This window comes from Indicator indicator, chromosome 32, assembly GCF_027791375.1.
Source record: "Indicator indicator isolate 239-I01 chromosome 32, UM_Iind_1.1, whole genome shotgun sequence".
Classification (NCBI taxonomy): domain Eukaryota; kingdom Metazoa; phylum Chordata; class Aves; order Piciformes; family Indicatoridae; genus Indicator; species Indicator indicator.
Window position 1 is genome coordinate 7,217,270 of NC_072041.1, and position 17,485 is coordinate 7,234,754.

A 17,485-nucleotide genomic window follows, 5' to 3' on the forward strand; every position below is an offset into this window, starting at 1 on the left:
ATTTTCCCCCTTTATTATTCCCTTTATTTTCCCCTTTATATTTCCCTTTTTTTTTCCCTTTATTATTTCCTTTATTATTCTTTTTATTTCCCCCTTTATTTCCCTCTTTATCTTTGCCTTTATTTTTCCCTCTATTATTCCCTTTATTTTCCCCCTTTATCTTTCCCTTTATTTTTCCCTCTATTATTCCCTTTATTTTTCCCTTTATCTTTCCCTTTATTTTTTTCTATATTCTCCCCTTATTTTATCATTGTCTCTTCCCTTTTTCTTTGCTTTTTTCCATTCTTTCCCTTTATTTTTCACTCTTTTTTCCTTCATTTTTCCTTTGAGTTTTCTTTATTTATTTTTCCTTAACTTTTTCTTTATTTTTCCTTTATTTTTTCCTCTATCTTCCTTTTGTTGCCTTCCTTTCTTTTTATTTTTCCTTTTCTTTTTCCCTGTTTTATCCCTTTACTTATTTTTCCTTTTTTATTTTCCTTTTAATTTTTCTCTATTTTTTGCCATTTTCACCCCTTTTTTGTGTTTTTTTTGGTTGGTTGTTGTTTGTGGGTTTTGTGTTTTTGTTTGATTCCCCTTTATTTTCTTCCCCCCTCCTACATCTTCTCTTAATAATCATTACCCTGAGTACACACAAAACACAATTCTGGGTGGAACAGGGTGAGGGACATGCAGGATGCATCCAGCATCCCTGCTCCTTTCTTGCTTTCTCAGTGAGTCACCTCCAGGTTGCATTTCTGGGGATCAAGGGATGAGAAGAGAGAGAGGAGACCAGAAAAGCAGGAGACAAGATGAGGAAGGGAGAGGTTTGTGCAGCAAAATTCCTGCAAACAAACCTCAGCCCCAAAGGAATGAAGAGGTTGGGGCAGAGAGAGACTCACAGGGATGCAAGAGGTTTAAGTCACTCAGGTGGTTTGGAGCTTTGGACCATGGTGGAAGGGAAGTAAGAGGTTGTTTTCCTTCCAGCCCTTGGGTTTGAGGAGTATTTTATACCATCCTATGTCCTGTCCTACAGTGAACTGCAGCCTGGTGTCTGCCAGGATCCTTGGGGATGCTCAGAGGCTGCTGGAGGGGAAGTAGAGCCTGAGAAGTTAATCGTGGTGTCCTCTAGCACAGCAACAGGGCAGATCATAGAATCAGGGAATGGTGGGGGCTGCAAGGGACCTCTGGAGATCGATGAGATCTCCACATCTTCTGTCTGGTGCTGTGCTCCCCGCATAAAGTCACAGAATCATTTAGATTGGAAAAGACCTTCAAGATGGTCGAGCCCAACCACTCTACTGAGCCCAACCACTCTACCAAGTCCACCACTAAGCCATATCCCCAAGGACCACATCTGCACAGCTTTTAAACACCTCCAGAGATGGTGACTCCAACCACCTCCCTGAGCAGCCTCTTCCAGTGCCTGACAGCCCTCCCCTCCCCAGTGTCCTAAGCTCACCTGGTGCAGCTTGAGGCCATTCCCACTTGTTACTTGGGAGGAGACAACGACTCCACCTCACAACCACCTCCCTCCTATTAAGTTGTAGAGAGGCAGAAGATCTTCCCCCCCCCTTCGTATTTGAGCTCCTTTGCTGTTTTCCAAGAGGAAACTCAGAGAGAGGGAATTGTAGCCACTCTTCTGGGCACCCTTAGCAGCCCTCCATGGAGAACAATCCTCCCTAAGTCTGGCTTCTCCTGAGAAGCAGGAGATGGATGCAGCTACACCTGAGGTGATCCCTTCTCAGGCTGCTCTCCTCCAGGCTCAACAGCTGCAGGGCTCTCAGCTTTTCCTCCTCACAGAGATGCTCCAGTTCCCCCCACCCCAATATCTTCATGACCTCCACTGGACTCTCTCCAGCAGTTCCCTCCCTCTCTCTTGCACTGGAGAACCCAGAACTGGACCAGATGTGGCTGGGGCAGAGTAGATGGGAAGGAGAACCTCCCTCAACATGCTGACACCCTAAAAAGTCCCTCCCCAGCTTTCTTGTAGCTCCCTTCAGATACTGGAAGACCACAAGAAGGTCTCCTCAGAGTCTTCTCCAGACTGAACAACCCCAACTCTCTCAGCCTGTCCTCATGGGAGATGTGCTGCAGCCCTCTGCTCATCCTCGTGGCCCTTCTCTGGACACTTCCAGCACATCCATATCTTTCCTATAATAGGGGCTCCAGAACTGGATGCAAAAAAGGGAAAAAAAAAAGATAAAAGAAAAATAAGGGGGGAAAAAGAAAAGAAGAAAGAAAAAAGGGGAAAAAATAAAGGAGAAAAAAGGGGAAAAAAGAAAGGAAAAAAGGGGGAAAGAAAAGAAAAAAGAAAAAATAAGGGGGGAAAAAAGAAAAGAAGAAAGAAAAAAGAGGAAAAAAGGGGGGGGGAGGAAAAAAGATAGGAAAAAAAAGAAAAAAGAAATGGGGAAAAAGAAAAGAAAAATGGGGGAAAGGAAAAGAAAAAGAGGGGGAAAGAAAAGAAAAATTAAAAAATGGAAAAAAAAAGAAAAAAGGGGGAGAAAAGAAAAGAAGGGAAAAAAATAAAGAAAAAAGGAGGAAAAGAAAAAAGGGGGAAGAAAAGAAAAAAGATAAAAAGGGGAAAAAAGAAAAAGGGGAAAAGGAAAATTAAGAAAAGAAGGAAAATTTTAAAATTAAAGAAAATCAAAGAAAATTAAAAAAAAGAGAAAAAGAAGTCAGCTTGTAGCAGAAATGCTGGAAACAGCAGCCCAAGGATGCAGGGCATTAGGGGAGGACTGCCAGGAATGTCACAGGAATGCAGGATGAGCTCCTTGGTTACTGTAAATCAGCAAACCCAGTTAAAATTCCACACTGGTTTGCACCAGGTGAGAACGTGGCCTGCCCAGGACAGGATATTAATTATTATTAATCCTTAAAAAAGAAAGAAATGGGCTTCAGAAGGAAATCCTTTTGCAGTCATTTAATTCCCTTTCATACCCCTCTCCCTGCTCAGAATACCCTGATTTTATGCAGGGCCACAGCCTGTGATAATAAACTTCTCTCCACCTCTGCTGAAAGGAAATTGCTGCTGGGCTGCTGCAGAAGTGAAGGCTGCTGCAGAGCTGAAGAAGGCTGCTGCAAAGCTGAAGAAGGCTGCTGCAGAGCTGAAGGCTGCTGCAGAGCTGAAGAAGGCTGCTGCAGAGCTGAAGAAGGCTGCTGCAGAGCTGAAGGCTGCTGCAAAGATGAAGGCTGCTGCAAAGATGAAGGCTGCTGCAAAGATGAAGGCTGCTGCAAAGATGAAGGCTGCTGCAGAATTGAAGGCTGCTGCAGAACTGAAGAAGGCTCCTGTAGAGCTGAAGAAGGCTGCTGCAGAGCTGAAGGCTGCTGCAGAACTGAAGAAGGCTGCTGCAGAGCTGAAGAAGGCTGCTGCAGAATTGAAGGCTGCTGCAGAACTGAAGAAGGCTCCTGTAGAGCTGAAGAAGGCTGCTGCAGAGCTGAAGGCTGCTGCAGAACTGAAGAAGGCTCCTGTAGAGCTGAAGAAGGCTGCTGTAGAGCTGAAGGCTGCTTCAGAGCTGAAGAAGGCTGCTGCAAAGCTGAAGAAGGCTGCTGCAGAGCTGAAGGCTGCTGCAGAGCTGAAGAAGGCTGCTGCAGAGCTGAAGAAGGCTGCTGCAGAGCTGAAGGCTGCTGCAGAACTGAAGAAGGCTGCTGCAAAGCTGAAGAAGGCTGCTGCAGAGCTGAAGGCTGCTGCAGAACTGAAGGCTGCTGCAGAGGTGAAGGCTGCTACAGAGCTGAGGGCTGCTGCAGAGGTGAAGGCTGCTACAGAGCTGAGGGCTGCTACAGAGCTGGAGAAGGCTGCTGCAGAGCTGAAGGCTGCTGCAGAGCTGAAGGCTGCTGCAGAGCTGAAGGCTGCTGCAGAACTGAAGAAGGCTGCTGCAAAGCTGAAGAAGGCTGCTGCAGAGCTGAAGGCTGCTGCAGAGCTGAAGGCTGCTGCAGAGGTGAAGGCTGCTGCAGAACTGAAGGCTGCTGCAGAGGTGAAGGCTGCTACAGAGCTGAGGGCTGCTACAGAGCTGGAGAAGGCTGCTGCAGAGCTGAAGGCTGCTGCAGAGCTGAAGGCTGCTGCAGAGCTGAAGGCTGCTGCAGAACTGAAGGCTGCTGCAGAGGTGAAGGCTGCTACAGAGCTGAGGGCTGCTACAGAGCTGGAGAAGGCTGCTGCAGAGCTGAAGAAGGCTGCTGCAGAGCTGAAGGCTGCTGCAGAACTGAAGGCTGCTGCAGAGCTGAAGAAGGCTGCTGCAGAACTGAAGAAGGCTGCTGCAGAACTGAAGGCTGCTGCAGGTATAGGCACCGCCTGGCAGCAGCTCCAACCACGAAGCCAACCACCAATGGATCCAGACCTGGCTCATGAGATGGAGCTGAGCCCGCCCCTGGAGCCAGGCAAACCTCCCCCAAGGACTGAGACTTGGAATGGGACAAGGCTTTGTCAAGATAAAATGCCAGGGAATGGATTGAAGCTTGGAGGAAGGTAGATTTAAAGCTGGAGATGAGGAAGAAATTCTTTAGAGTGAGGGTGGGGAAGAGGTTACCCAAGGAAGTTGTGGTTAGGTAAAATCTGGAGAGTGGTCATTTGAGATGGAACCTGTCCAGAGAAGGGCCACGAGGATGAGCAGAGGGCAGGAGCTCCTCTCCTCTGAGGACAGACTGAGAGAGTTGGGGTTGTGCAGTCTGGAGAGGAGAAGGCTCTGAGGAGACCTTCTTGTGGCCTTCCAGGATCTGAAGGGGGCTGCAAGAAAGCTGGGGAGGGACTTTTGAGGGTGTCAGGGAGTGATAGGACTGGGGGGGGATGGAGCAAAACTAGAAATGGGGAGATTCAGATTGCATGTTAGGAGGAAGTTTTTCCCCATGAGGGTGGTGAGACACTGGCACAGGTTGCCCAGGGAGATTCAGCTTGGATGTTAGGAAGAAGTTTTATACCAGGAGGGTGGTGAGAGACTGGCACAGGTTGTTCCTCATATTTCCTTTGAGACAAAAAAAATATTTGTAGGATGTAAATACATCCAACTTTTGTTCTTAGGTACTCTGCTAAATGCTTCTGCATGGTGTAGAGATAGAGATGGATGAAACCCAAGTAAAAATAAAATACAAAGCAGAGCAGGAAAAGCCATGAAGATGATCAGAGAACTGCAGCACCTCCTCTGTGGGGACAGGCTGGGAGAATTGGGGCTGTTGAGCCTGGAGAAGAGAAGGCTCCAGGGAGACCTTAGAGCAACCTTTCAGTACCTGTGAGAATCCCCATCCTTGGAGCTGTTTCAGTGCTGCAGAGAGGTGGTGCTGAGGGCCATGGTTAGGCACCAGACTTGGTAGAGGCAGAGAAAGGTTGGACTCCATGATCTTAAAGGTCTTTTCCAAGCAAAATGATTCTTCTAAGAGGAGACTCATTAAATGCACACTCGTATTTTTTTTCCATTCCAAGCTTGACTGCTGGCTGTCAGAACAACAGAACAGAGAGAGAGGCAGAACCTTAGAGCAGCCTTCCAGTACCTGCAGGAGGCTACAGGAGAGCTGGGGAGGGACTTCTGACAAGGGCTTGGAGTGATAGGAAGAGAGGGACTGAATTGAAGCTGGAAGAGGGGAGATTGAGACTGGAGATGAGGAAGAAATTTTTTCCAGTGAGGGTAGTGAGACACTGGAACAGGCTGCCCAGGGAGGTTGTGGATGCTCCCTGCTTGGAGGTGTTCAAGGTCAGGTTAGATGAGGCAACCTGGGCTGGTGGGAGATGTCCCTGCCCATGGCAGTGGGGTTGGAACTGGATGACCTTTAAGGTCTCTTCCACACCAAACTGAGGGCTGAGTGTCAAGGGGGAGGGGACAGGGACAGGCTCTGCTCAGTTGCATCCTGTGAGAGGACAAGGGGTGGTGGATATAAACTCCAGCACAGGAGGTTCCACCTCAACATGAGGAGGAACTTCTGCACTGGGAGGCTCACAGAGCCCTGGAACAGGCTGCCCAGAGAGGTTGTGGAGTCTCCTTCTCTGGAGACTTTCCAGCCCCATCTGGATGTGTTCCTGTGTGACATGTGCTGGATTCTCTGCTCCTGCTCTGGCAGGGGGGTTGGACCCGATGACCTTTGGAGATTCCTTCCAACCCCTGACATCCTCTGATCCTCTGATCCTGTGATCCCTTCCAACCCAACCCATTCTACAGATCTATGAATCTGAGTCAAAGCCCACCAGGGCAGCAGGGACGCTGGGGCAGGTCCCAACACCGGGGGACCGAGACAGAAACAGCACGGTGACTGGGGTCAGCATCCCAGCCCCATCCTGCAGGGGCTGCAACGCATGTGGCAGGGCTAGCAGCTGGTGTCAGAGTGCCTTGGGTTCGATTTATCACCAGTTTATCGGCAGATTAAAGCCGACGACAGCTTAGAGCCATAATTGACCGCTGATCCTTGTAGCAGGAGCGATATCAGCCCCAGCAGCTCCCTCGTGGGCTCGCTCCAGCCCTTGATGTCTTTCAGAGGGCAACCGATCGGCTTTGGGGGGAGGCCTGGGAAATATCCTGCGCTGCTCAGATAAGGTTGGAGGACGAGGAGCTCAGGGAACAGCTGAGGGCAGTGTTGAAACGTTCGAAACCGCAGGACCGGCGGCAACCCGGCTCGGACGTGACCGGCGCTGGAGCAAAGTCGTTGCTGGGAGGGATAGGGAGGAAGCACAAAGCTGCTGCCTCGCAGGCCAGCGTGGGTTTAAAAAGAGAGATGGAGCTGGCAGTGTTATTGTCCCCTTTGAGGGTTCCTCTACAAACCCCTCCATGAGTGGAAAAAAAAAAAAAAAACAACCCAGAAAGCTGGGGAGGGACTTTTGAGGGTGTCAGGAAATGATAGGACTTGGGGGGATGGGAAAAAAAACCCTAGAAATTCAGATTGGATGTTATGAAGAAGTTCTTCCCCATGAGGGTGGTGAGACACTGGCAGAGGTTGCCCAGGGAGGTGGTGGAAGCCTCATCCCTGGAGGTTTTTGCAGCCAGGCTGGATGTGGCTGTGAGCAACCTGCTGTGGTGTGAGGTGTCCCTGGCCATGGCAGGGTGTTGGAACTGGCTGAGCCTTGAGCTCCCTTCCCACCCTGACTGATTCTATGATTCTATGAGTGAAGCACAGCATGGCTGGACCCCCTCCTCTTCCCATTGCTCCATGATGGCAGCAGCCAAGGGGCACTGGGGGCCATGGCTGGATCCACTGGGATGGTGGCCAGTGGGAAGGTGTTGAGTGGGGTCACCACAGAGCCTCCTGAGCCCCCTCACCCCATCTTGCCTGGGGGTTGAAAATTTGGGGAAAAAAAACCCAACCAACCAAAAAAAAAAAAAAAAAAAAAGACAAATTCAGAGCAATTCCCAGCTGGGGTTTTATTGTTTTCTGCAGTCTGTGGTTTGTAGGGAATAAAGTGGTGGCAAACAGGAATAAATCTTATCAAAAACACCCCAACCAACAGCAAACAACAACAACAAAACCACAAAATAAAATAAAAAAAAAAAACAAAACAAAATCAAATCAAAACACCCTCCCTACCTCAAAAAAAAAAAAAAAAAAAAAAGGAAAAAAAAGAGGAATTAGACTCAATCATCTTCAGGGGTCCCTTCCAAACCCTAACATCCTCTGATCCTCTGCCCCTGTGATCATCACCAAACCACTCCAGGGTGAAAATTGAGTGTTGCTAGGGGGTGCAGAGCTAAGGTGGGAATGGGGAAGGTTTTGGTGTGGGTAAAATTCACAGATGACAAATATAATTCCCCTAGGACACAGTTGCCCACCCTGCTCTGCTGGCTGAAGCCAGCTCTGCCTCCTCCACAAAGGTGAACCTCTCTGTTTCACATTTATCACCCCCCCAAAAAGGAGGTTTCTGGCAGTATGGTGACTTTGGAAGTGCTTTCTAACCTCTTCCCCTTTTTGGAGACCTCTAAATATTTTCCAGAGCTCCCCATTAAGGCACTGGGAGCCCACCAAAGCTTCAGCCCATTCAGCCCTAACGTGCCCAGATCTGCCCCAGCCCTGGGCCAGGCACTGCCCAGCCCATTGCCCCACTGCAAACCCATCTGTGAGGGGGGCCAGCCCCTGTGGCTCCTGTGTCCCTCATTTCCTCCAGATGGGAATTATTCAGGCACTGGGACACATCCCCCTGGCTGGAGCAGGCATGGTGTAGTCACATTTGTTTCACCTGCTCCAGGACAGGCTCTGCTGCCCAGCACTTCTTTTTCTGGCCCTGGAGGAGTGAGGTGGGGGGAGTAGGGTGTTGATTTTTCTTAGCCCAAAGGTTTTCCCTCACCCTGAAGGAAGGAAGAGCTGTGGTCAAGGTTTCTACATCCCACCTAAGCTGAAGGTAGCTTCAGAGAACAACTTCAGAGTCCTTCTTTGCCTGGGCAACCACACATGACTTCCAGTCAAGGTTTCTCCTTAAATTCAGGGCTCAGACATAGCACCCAGGGGAGCAGGATGGTGCTGAGCAAGGATCTCAGTGACTGCCTGAGAAGACATTAACTCTGAAGCTGCCTGTGACCAGAGGTGTGCATGTGAGGGGAGGAATGCTGCTGTGAGGGGAGTTTGCAGTGCAGATGGTCACAAATTGCACCAGGGGAGGTTCAGGTTGGAGATGAGGAACAATTTCTTTGCTGCAGGAGTGGTCAGGCACTGGCACAGGCTGTCCAGGGAGGTGGTGGAGTCCCCATCCTTGGAGGTGTTCAAGAAACCTGTGGCCATGGCACTTGGGGACATAGAGGCTGAGGGGAGACCTCATTGCTCTCTACAGCTCCCTGAAAGGAGGTTGGAGTGAGGTGGGGGTTGGTCTCTTCTCCCTAGTGTCAGGTGATAGAAGGAGAGGGGATGACCTCAGGTTGCACCAGGGGAGGTTTAGGTTAGACATTAGGAATAATTCATGCACTGCAAGAGTGGTCAGGGATTGGAACAGGCTGCCCAGGGAGGTGGTGGAGTCCCCATCCCTGGAGGGGTTCAAGAAACCTGTGGCCATGGTACCTGGGGCCATGGTTTGATGGCCGTGGTGGGGTTGGGTTGATGCTTGGCCTGGATGATCTTGGAGGTCTCTTCCAACCAAAACAATTCTATGATTCTATTCTAAAGCCTCTGTTCTCCACTGTTCTCATGCTGGTGGGAGGCTCTAGGCTGCCTCTTTTGCTCATGAAAGACAAGTGCCTGAGCAGCAGCTCCTTGTGCAGTTGGTGTGGCATAGAATTAAAGAATCACTTTGGTTGTAGGAGACCTTTAAGGTCATCAAGTCCAACCCTTAACACAGCACTGCCAGGGCACCACTAAGCCACTTTCCTCAGTACCACATCTCTGTGGCTTTGAAACCCCTCCAGGGATGAGGGCTCCACCCCTGCCCTGGGCATCTTGTTCCAGCTCTTGACAACCCTCAAGGAGAAGAGATTGTTCCTCACGTCCAACCTAAACCTCCCCTGGGGCAACTTGAGGCCATTTCCTCTTGTCCATCACTTCTTCCCTGGAAGAAGAGACCAATACCTGCTTGTGTCTAACCTCCTTTCAGGGAGTTGTAGAGAGCCAGAAGGTCTGCCTTCAGCCTCCTTTTCTTACCTACCAGTGGTTTCACCTGGGTTTGGGAAGCCACTTAGCTCCTGTGGGCTCTTCCCTCTGAAGAGAGGCAACCAGAAGAAGAAACCACTCCATGATTCTATAAAATTAGCCCAGTGGCTGATTAGCTGAGTTGCTTTGTGTGGATATTTGTCCAGCCTGACTTGGATGAAGGCCAATTTGTTTTGCAGAGCACCAAAACATCTTCAGATGGGACCAGCTTTGAATGCAGTGCTTGGTTTTGAGGCAAAATGCTTCATTGCCAACTGCTGAAGCCCCAAGCCATGTGTTCCTCTGCTTCTTGCTGCTGTGCCTTGGCCATTAACACAAGCCAGGTGCCTGCACAGCTTGGAGTTTAACATGGCAGCCCCATCTCACCATGCTCCTGCATGGGCTGCTGTCCTCTGCCCCTGCAACAGGCTGCTGAGGGTGGGGGGATGAAGGAATGGTTGTGTTTGGAACTGGCCAAGTTCTTTCCTTGTGAAAAGTCACAGTGAAATCAAATGTTTTGTTTCACAGAACCCCAGCACAGTGAGGGTTGGAAGGGACCTCTGGAGATCATCCAGTCCAGGAGGCTCCACCATTGCAGCTTGCCCAGGAACACAATGGCCAGGAAGGGTTGGAAGCTCTCCACACAAGGACACTCCACAACCTCTCTGGGTAGCCTGCTCCAGGGCTCAGCACCCTCACACCAAACAACTTTCTCCTCATCTTCAGGTGGAACCTCCTGGGTTCCAGTTTGTGCCCTCTGCCCCTTGGCCTGTCCCTGGGCACCACTGAGCAGAGTCTGGCCCCAGCCTCTTGTCCCCCACAGCTCCTTTAGCTCTTGCTGAGCATTGCTCAGCTCCCCTCTGGGGCTGCTCTTCTCCAGGCTCTCAGCCCCAGGGCTCTCAGCCTTTGCTCATCACAGAGATGCTCCAAGCCCCTCAGCAGCTTTGGAGCCTCCATTGGAATCTCCCCAGCAGCTCCCTGTCTCTCTCGAACTGGGGAGACCAGCACTGGACCCAGGACTCAAGCTGTTAGCTCACTAGGGCAGAGTAGAGCCTCCCCTGATCTTCTGGCCACAATCTTCTTCATGCACCCCAAGAGATCTTTTTCATCCAAAATGGCTCTGTGGCTCTGTGATTTGATGGTGAGGTGGTTCTTTAAGAGCCCCCTGAGAAGATCCCCTTGCAGCCTGCACTTCTCCAGGCAGCCCAACCCCATCTGTTTGTTTATTTACATCATTTCCCCCCTATGGATGCAGCAGAGGATTTTGCTTTTCAGCCAAACCACTCACCAGAGATTCATAGAATCTCCTCCTTCCTTGGGTTGGGAGGGACCTTCAAGATCAGCCAGTTCCAACCCCCAGCCATGGGCAGGGACACCTCCCCCCAGCCCAGCTTGCTCAAGGACTCATCCAGCCTGGCCTTGGACACTTCCAGGGAGGGGACATCCACAACCTCCCTGGGCAACCTGTTCCAGTGTCTCCCCATCCACACTGGAAAGAATTTCTTCCTCATCTCCAGTCTAATAATATCTGTCTCTTCCAGCTTCAATCCATTCCCTCTTATCCCATCACTCCCAGCCCTTGTCCAAAGTCCCTCCCCAGCTCTCCTGGAGCCCCTTCAGGTACTGGAAGGCTGCTCTAAGATCTTCCTGGAGCCTTCTCTTATCCATCCTGTCCCCACAGGGGAAATTCTCCATCCCTCTAATCACCTTCATAGTCTCCTCTGAACCCAGTGTGCAGATATTCCTCATCTCCAGTCTCAATCTCCCCTCTGCCAGCTCAAAGCCATTGTCCCTCATCCTGTCACTCCCAGCCCTTGTCACAAGTCCCTCCCCAGCTCTCCTGCAGCCCCCTTCAGGTACTGGAAGGATGCTCTGAGGTCTCCCTGGAGCCTACTCTTCTCCATGTTGAACAACCTCAACCCTCCCAGCATCCTTCTCTTCTCCATGTTGAACAACCCCAACCCTCCCATCACCCTTCTCTTCCCCAAGTTGAACAACCCCAACCCTCCCATCACCCTTCTCTTCCCCAAGTTGAACAACCCCATCTCTCCCAGCACCCTTCTCTTCTCCATGTTGAACAACCCCAACTCACCCAGCACCCTTCTCTTCCCCATGTTGAACAAACCCAATTCTCCCAGCACCCTTCTCTTCCCCAAGCTGAACAACCCCAACTCTCCCAACACTCTTCTCCATGTTGAACAACCCCAACTCTCCCAACACCCTTCTGTTCTCCATGTTGAACAGCCCCAACTCTCCCAGCACCCTTCTTCTCCAAGCTGACCAACCCCAACTCTCCCATCCTGTCCCCACAGGGGAAGTTCTCCATCCCTCTAATCACCCTTCACACCCTCCTCTGAACCCAGTGTGCAGGTATTTGACCATTTTTATCCCCACACTTCCCCCACATCCCTCCCCTCCACCCCTAGAACCCTTATCCCTTTAGAACCAACCCAACCACCCCATCCAAGACTTTTCAAAACTCCTTTTGCTCGTGGTTTTTTTTTTTTTTCCTTTTTTCTTGTATTTTTTGTGATGTTTTTTGTTTTTTTGTTTGGTTTTTTTTTTTTTTTTTAATGTATAACAGTTATGCCTGAGTTACAGAGAGACACCTACAGGCAGCAGGTAGTTAAAGCAAATACCAGTTTTCTCTTTTCCTACTACACTACTCCATATAGCTGAATAAATTATGGTGAGAGTATATAATATATCAACAGGCACACAGAGCACTCACCCTTCCCTTCCCCCCTTCCCCCAGGCACACTCACAGACACACACAGACACACACATGGAGCAAGATGGCTATGAGGCAAACACAGAAGCGACAGATCTGCAGTTACTAGGGGTAAGGAATGGCCCTATAGTGCTATGTAGATATTTCCCTCCCCTCCCCCACCCCCCCCACCCCCCCTTCCCCTACCCCCCACCCCCACCCCACCACCCCGCCAAGGTTGGGTACATGGAGGTGTCAGGGCTGACGGGTTAGAAGCATTCGATACGCGCAGGGAAATGAAACGAAACAAAGAGTCTCTGAGGGATAGGAAGCTGCTGAGTTCCGGGACGTGGTGAGGAGGAAAAAAAGTCCTTGTGGTGGTCTCAAGAGGTGGAGGTAAAGGTGTGGGAGCAAGGAGGGGGTGGGGGTGGTAAAAGGAGCCCACGCGGCGTTTCGCTCTTCCTCTCCTCCCCCTTCCCCCAAGGGTGTCTCGGCGGCAGGTGTGGAAGGGGTGGCAGCCTGAGAGAGAGTCTCTGGGTGGGTTTGGATGAGGTGCAAGAAGGAGTTTGGGATTCCCAGCACCCTCAGAGTCACCAGGATCTTCTCAGTCCCCTGTTGGATGGGCTTCAAGCCACCACAACCATGGCCGCACCTTCCTCAAGGTCCTGCTGTCCAACGCTTGGCTGCTGCCGCTTGCTGCTCTTCCATGCTTGGTTTTCTTTTGCCTTCAAGGCAGCTCCCTCTCTTCTGGAGCCCCTCTCCCCATCCCATTCCACTCCACCCCCTGAGTTTCTCTCTTTTCAGCAGAGCCCAGGTTGGGCAACCCATAAACCAAACCCACCACCACCAAAGAACAACAACAACAACAAAAAAACCCCAAACCAACCAACCAACCAAAAGCAAACCCCAAAACCAAACCCAAACATATTTGGACTCTCCATCCATGAACAAAAAAAAAAAAACAAACCCACAAAGGAACCACGAGGATGAGCAGAGGGCTGGAGCTCCTCTCCTATGAGGACAGACTGAAAGAGTTGGGGCTGTTCAGTCTGAAGAAGAGAAGGCTCTGAGGTGACCTTCTTGTGGCCTTCCAGGATCTGAAGGGGGCTCCAAGAAAGCTGGGGAGGGACTTTTGAGGGTGTCAGGGAGTGACAGGACTGGGGGGAATGGAATAAAGCTGGAAGTGGGGAGATTCAGACTGGACATGAGGAAGAAATTCTTCCCCATGAGAGTGGTGAGAGCCTGGAATGGGTTGTCCAGGGAGGTGGTTGAGGCTCCATCCCTGGAGGTGTTTGCAGCCAGGCTGGATGAGGCTCTGGCCAGCCTGATGTAGTGTGAGGTGTCCCTGGCCATGGCAGGGGGGTTGGAACTGGCTGATCCTTGTGGTCCCTTCCAACCCTGACTGATTCTATGAACCAAAACCAATCCTCCCCCCCCCCCAAAAAAAACCCAAACCCAACCCAATCCCAAAGATCCTGGAATGTAATCTGGAAACACAGGAGGATAGGCAAACCTTCTACAGTTCATCACCTTCCCACGACCCTACCCCCTCTTCATTTTTTTTGTTTCTTAATTTGTTTTTTAATATATAGATAGATTTTTTTTCTCCCCCCTGAAACTACCACGGCACTCACTGTGGATTTAGTATCAAAAACAACCCCCAAAATGTCAACTTTCTATAACCATACAGCACATGACCAAATTGTTCCAACTGATGGACAAAGTGCGACCGCGAGGGGAAGGTCAGAGAAGAGCTCTCGGTGCTAAGCTAAGCGTGGGGAGAGTCTTGGATTCCCCCTCCCACTATCCCCCCTTAATAACTTTATTTACAGCAGTGCCTGGCTGGTTGTGGACTTCCTGGTGAAGGTTAATTGGCAAAGAGGTTCCTCCAGTGCTCCTTCCTTTCTGTTTTTTTTTGTTTGGAGGCTTCTCATCAGGGTGCTGCACGCTTGAAGGTCCTCCTCGACGATGCGCCTGGTGGGTGAGGAGCAGCCACTTGGTGTTGTTGAGGGATGCTTGGGAGAGGTGGGTGAACTTGTGGGAGGAGAAGGGCAGGAGAAGAGGGCAAGCAATTGTCATGGCAAATAGAAGCTTTCCTTCTAGTTCAGCAGGTAGCCAGGAATGCATTTGGTCAGGGGTGGCAGGAGGAATGGAAGAGATGTGGCCAGGTTGGACAGGACCTTGAGCCTGGTTTTGTGAGTGGTGTCCCTGTCCATGGCAGGGAGTTGGAACTAGATGATCTTTAAGGTCTCTTCCAACCCAAACCATTCTGTGAGTCTATAGAGAACAAGGACTGCAACTACCTGGGGCAGACACGGGGCCAGCTATCCCCTTCTCCAAACTCCATTTTCCAGTGACAAGGAGGATGTAGATCTGAAGGTGCTTCCAGGTGGTTAATCAGAGTTTGGCCTCTTAGATACTATCAAATGCAGCACAGAAGAAAACCAGGAACTGTGTTGTCTCAGCATTTGGCTCTGAATGATGCTGAGACACAGAAACAAATTCAAAAGGTGCTTCAGCCATGAATCCCTGCTCTGGTGCCTATGGTGGAGACCTTCTTGCTCTCAGCCTTGATCCCCCAGGCTCAGGTGTGGCTGAAGGTTGTTGGTGTTGGGAATGACATTGAAGCCAAGACTGGAATTCAACAGGGATTTCTTCCTTGGATCATAAACCAGCATCTTTTGTTGCTTTCCAAGACCTCAAACTGGTGTAGAGCAGGAAGAGTGCTTTGTGTGGCCAGCTCAAGGCATTTGGTCTCTTCAAGCCACCTCAAGGAAATTGGTACCTTCAGCCTCAGCTCTTCAGCCAGCTGTAGTTGTTGTATAATGCCCTGAGAAAGGATGGGAAGAATGCCAGCTTCAAGTGCTGCAAAAGCTTTGTGAGCCAAGGAAAGTCTTTTGCAGCTGGAGGGAAGCTTTGTGTGTGCTGCAGCTGGACAAGCAGAGGCTGAACTGGGATGTCTGGAGCATAAATGACAACAACAGAGCCTGTGGATGCAGATGTCCCTGTCTAGAGCAGGGATGGTGGACTATAAGGCCTTTAAAGGTCCCTTCCAACCCAAACCATTCTATTCTACCTCACCCTGTACAGAAACATGCACAAGAGAGGTCAACCTGGTGCATCCAAATGCTTCTAGGAATGTGGAGAAGGCTGTGCCACAGCCATACAGCAAAGCTTGGTGAAAGCCACTCCTGGCTCTGAGCAGGTGCTGAGCAGCACAAAGAGCACAGCCCCGGTTTGGTCCAAACAGGTTCTTGCCAGCTTGACTCAAGAGAAAGCAGCTTGGTGATTGATGATAAATGATGCTGGGGCAAGGCAGGGGAGAGCTGCCCAGAAAGTAAAAAAAAAAAAAAAAAAAAAAAAAGTTGTTTCAGCTGCAAAAACCAAGACCAGATTGTTTGATAAGAACAAAAGAAGCAGCACCAAGAGAGAAGAGCACAAGAGAAGAGTCTCCTTCAGTGACTGAGGAGCACATGTGAGATCAGAACTCTGACCAGGTGGACAAGAGCAGGCCTGCAGCAGACACATAAAATAGGAAGTGTATTACAGACCCTAACAGCCTGGAGATGACTCTAAGTGCTGCCTGTTGCCCTTGGCCAGCTACTGGCTGGCCCAGACTCTGTGGTGGTTATCTTAGGAGCAACTTTCCTTGCCCTCTCTGGGTCAAGTTCATTGTGTTCTTGAAGTGAGGAAGGTGAGGGGGGATAAAAAAGGTCGATGATATTTGACGTCTGCTTAAGAATCATCAAGGATCATCAAGGATCATCACCACATGCAAAAGGGAAGCATTGCAAGACCTTGGGTGGGTCCTGATTTAGCAACACCACCTTCTGGTTGGCTGCTTTGGTCTGAGCAGCATGATGTGAGCAGCAGAATTGTGAGCTGCAGAGGAGTGGGGTGGTAAATCCAGAGATGATCTGCCTGAGAGAGAGAGAGAAAGAGAGGCTCCACCACCAAGAGGAGAAGAAGAAAGAAGGGACTGAGGGATTGAAATGAGAGGGGTGGGGGAAGAGCCAGGAGGATGGACAAGGGATAAAGAAGGATGTGGGCAAAGGTAAATCTTTTCCTGTGGTACACATAAGTACAATGTTGCCACTGAGAGCACCTTTCCTTCCTAGGAAGACTCTTAGGTCATCTCCCCTCTGACTCCACGGCCACATCCAACCTCAGCGAGGGGCAGCTGTGGGCAGACACCTTCAGAACAAGCACCATTTTCCTTCAGGTGGACTTTTACCTGTGGAAGAACCTGGCTTTGCACACTGAGCCCTCCAAGCAGGCAGCTAACCAACGCCCCTGACTCGTCCCTCTCCTGTCTTTGTTCTCCTGGCCATCTTCTCTCCCGTGGTTTGAAGGAAGGACCGTAGACAGTCCTCACCCTCCTCAAGTGGCCAGGCAAAGGCTCTGTGATGCTCTTCCTCTGTGTGTGCAAGGCCAGAGAGCCTCCTGCTGCTCCCAGCTGCTGGTGGCTTTTCAGTGCTCCTCAGGTCTAAATTGGTCCCTAAGAGGAAAAGTAAAACATTGCTCATGCCTGTGCCCATCATCTCCAGCCCTCTCCTCATGCAGCACTTTCCATTTACACTTTCCAAACGTCCCAGGCTGGATGGATTCAGCATCCTGCCCCTGCTTAGCAGCAATCTGGCCAGCTTTGGGCCTGCTTTGGGAAGCCATCAGTGAGAAGAGAAGAGAAGAGAAGAGAAGAGAAGAGAAGAGAAGAGAAGAGAAGAGAAGAGAAGAGAAGAGAAGAGAAGAGAAGAGAAGAGAAGAGAAGAGAAGAGAAGAGAAGAGAAGAGAAGAGAAGAGAAGAGAAGAGAAGAGAAGAGAAGAGAAGAGAAGAGAAGAGAAGAGAAGAGAAGAGAAGAGAAGAGAAGAGAAGAGAAGAGAAGAGAAGAGAAGAGAAGAGAAGAGAAGAGAAGAGAAGAAGGGTAGAGCAGGGTGGGGAAATTTGCTTTCACTTTAAGAGAGGTTTTCTGCTTTTCTGTTCTCTTTCTTCTTTTGTGTCTTTGTGGTTTGTTTGTTGGGGTTTGTTGGGGTTTTTGTTTGTTTGTTTTGTGTTGTTTTGTTGTTTTTTTTGCTTTTTTTTTTCCCCCACACACAAGTTCTTGTATTTGGTCCATAAGGTTCTTCTGTGGTCCCGAATTCTATCACTCTTTAACCATCAGCTTGGTTCTTCCTTCCTATACAACATTCACCAAATTTACAGCAATGGAAAGAAAAGGAAACAAAATGAAACATTTCTCTCTCTCTTTTTTTTTTCTTCTTCTTTTCTTTTTCTTTTTCCCC